Source organism: Cebus imitator, unplaced genomic scaffold (genome assembly GCF_001604975.1).
Source record: "Cebus imitator isolate Cc_AM_T3 unplaced genomic scaffold, Cebus_imitator-1.0 Scaffold112, whole genome shotgun sequence".
Lineage (NCBI taxonomy): Eukaryota > Metazoa > Chordata > Mammalia > Primates > Cebidae > Cebus > Cebus imitator.
Window position 1 is genome coordinate 3,691,122 of NW_016107427.1, and position 3,034 is coordinate 3,694,155.

The 3,034-nt window shown below is 60.1% G+C and overlaps 1 protein-coding gene across 2 annotated transcripts in view; it reads right to left on the reverse strand.

Moving 5' to 3' along the window:
* Positions 1-543, reverse strand: part of PKNOX1 (PBX/knotted 1 homeobox 1) — a 74,548-nt gene extending 74,005 nt beyond the window's left edge. For both annotated transcript variants that reach the window (XM_017538565.2, XM_017538568.2), the window contains exon 1: positions 394-543. The gene's annotated coding sequence lies outside the window, so the exon portion shown is untranslated. The remainder of the gene's footprint in view (positions 1-393) is intronic.
* Between the last annotated feature and the right edge of the window lie 2,491 nt (positions 544-3,034).

A 3,034-nucleotide genomic window follows, 5' to 3' on the forward strand; every position in this document is an offset into this window, starting at 1 on the left:
CCCCGCACAGGGGCGCGCGCCGCGCTCCGAAAGGGACGGTTAGGAGCGCGCGCTTCGAGCGGGCCCAGCCGGCGGCGGCGGCGCCTTCCAGAAATTTCCGCGTCCCTCAACCCACACTGAGAAACCAACTGGGCGCGCCCCCGCGCCGGCTGTGCGGACGGCGCCCCCACCCCCGCGGGTGCCGGGTGCCCGATCCCCTCCCCCACCCGCGCCCCCTCCCCGCCCCCTGCCCCGGGCGGCGGGTCAAGTGCCGGCCCTCTGGGGCAACGCCGGCCCTCCAGACCCGGGCGGCAGCGGCGGCGGCGGGCGGCGGCCGCGGGCCGGTGTGATTGATAGGGACGGCGGCGGCGAGAGCGGCGGCGGCGGCGGCGGAGCGGTTGAGTGACAGCTTACCTGGGTGCCAATCTTCATCACACTGACAAGCGGCTGCAGCAATCGGGACCCGCAGTGCCGCGCCCGCGTCCAACCGTCACGCCGACGCTGGGCCACGCGACACAGCCTCGCTCAATGGGAGGAGGGCGACGCCGACGCGCGCTGCATCAATATTCAGAGAGGGGGCGGGGCCCGTCTCCGGCGAGCCCCGCCCCTCCCTGCGCGGCGGCGGGCGCGGGGCGGGGCCTATGCGCTGGGGGAGGAGAGCGAAGGCAGAGGCCGGGCGGCGGGCGGCCCCGCCTCCAGCCCCGCCCGCACCCGGAGCCAGGCCCCGCCCCAACCAGCCGCGCCCTAGCGCGAGGAGCTGCTTACCCCGCCCCGAAGGCAGAGCTTCCCGTCTCATGACTATGCAGCAGGGGCGTGGTCTTGGCGCGCGCCACGCCCCCTCCGCGCGCTCCTTGCCGCCAGGGAGAGGTGTGCGAAGCCGGGAGAAACCATCTGCCTCGAGCAGGCGGGGAGAGAGGGTTGTACCATCCGTGGCCCCACCGCCGGGCGTCCCAACCCCGAAGGCCCCCACAGTGTGCGCGCACCCTTTTGGTACCAGCCCGCAGCAGCCGTGCAGCCTTCCTCCCCAGGCTCCGGAGCGCGGGTGGGCACGGGCCTGGGCGGCACAGTGGATGCTCACATTCCTCCCTACCTGCGGGCAGCGCTGCTAGTGCCTGGCACCTGAGGCCTTACCCTGGGCGCTGTACCCCCTCGGTGTGAGGACCCCAGCAAGGACTCACGTTGTTCACAAGTGCTTCGGGCTGGCCTCTGGGCTACTTGACCTCACTTGAACACAGCTTCCGGCCCAGGTGAACCTTGCAGGGCTAGGTGACCGATGCGGCCTCCAGGTATAGGGCACCTGCCGTAGGGGACGCCGACAAGTGTCCGCATTTCAAGCTGTGCTTTGAAAGACCACCCTAACCGATCACTGCCACATGTACCCACACGTCCCGATCGTGGCTTTGCTCTCCAAGATGTACGGAAGATGCGACACATTCCCATTGCGTTGGAAAGCACACGGTTTGCCTGACTGGCCTCCAATACTGCAAAAACCTTCATTTATGCGGCGGCCCACCGAGTGCAATGAGTGCTCTGAGTCCGCACATAGCGGTGGAAGGGCAGCTCTGTGGGCCCCCACTCCTCCGGGAAGGAAGGCAGGCCCAGGACAGGAGCTGACTGCTGGAGGGAGCCCGGGGTAGGTCTAGGCATGAGCAGTTCAGAGGACATCTGTCCTTTGTCTTCAGAGCTCCACACCGCCAGAAGGTCTTGGCCAAGTGCCGCGCAGCTGTAGAGCCGCCTGTTCAGAAAGATGGAGGGCAGCAGGGCGAGCTAGAGGGAGGCCCTGAGATACTCGCCCGAGGAGGGAAATTCAAGGGCACAGAAAAAGCTCAGTATTCAAGACTAAGCATAATCTTCAGAGCCTTGTGCAAGATGCAAATGCAAGTGCCAAGAGGTGTGGGAACAGAGGGGCTCCATGGGGGCTGGGTGAGCTGAAGCTGAGACCTGCTGGGCTGCACCCCAGTGGGTTCAGGCATCCCTAGTAATAGGATGAAACAGGGGGTCGGATCAAGACACAGGTTACAAGGAGCCTGCTGACAAAACAGGACGCAGTGAAGAAGGCAGCCAAATCCCAACAAAACCAAGATGGTGGAGAAAGTGACCTCTGGTCTTCCTAACTGCTGATTATAAACTAATTATAATACATTAGCTTGCTAAAACACACTCCCGCCAGCGCCATGAGAGTTTACAGATGCCATGGCAACATACCCTACATGGTCTAAAAGGGGCCAGGCACGGTGGCTCACACCTGTAATCCCAGCACTTTGGGGGGCCAAGGCAGGCAGATCACTTGAGGTCAGAAGTTGGAGACCAGCCTGATCAATGTGGTGAAACCCCGTCTCTGCTAAAAATACAAAACAATTAGCTGGGCGTGGTGGTGCATGCCTGTAGTCCCAGCTACTTGGGAGGCTGAGGCAGGAGTATCGCTTGAACCCGGGAAGCAGAGGTTGCAGTGAGCCGGAAGTGACGCCATTGCACTCCAGCCTGGGCAACACAGTCAGACTCCATCTCAAATAAATAAATGGAAGAAGAATCCTAAGTTCTGGGAATTCCCCACCCCTTTCCCAGAAAATTTATGAAAATCCACCCCTTGTTTAGCACATGATCAAGAAATAACCGTATAATTCAGTAACAGATTCTAGGAAAAATAAAAAAGAAAACCATAAAAGTAGCCAACCAGCAGTCCTTGAGGCTGCTCTGCCTGTGGAGTAGCCTTTCTTTTTTTCTTTATTTCTCTAATAAGCTGGCTTTCACTGTACTCTGTGGATTCTCCCTGAATTCTTCCTTGTGTAAATTCCAAGAACTCTCTCTTGGGGTCTGGATTGAGACCCTTTCCAGCAGCACAAGGTCCCTGGCTCAGAAATTACAGTGAAGAATTTCAAGGCAGTGATAGCAGAAGCCAAGCCTTGGCCCTTCTCAGCAGGAGCAGGGGCCTTGTGATGTGCTGGTCAGGCCCCAGGAAGTGACCCTGGACTCACTGGCCACACCTAGACCTGCCTGGATCTGAAGCTTTCATTTCTTTTTTTTTTTTTTTTTTTTTTTTTTTTTTTTTTTTTTT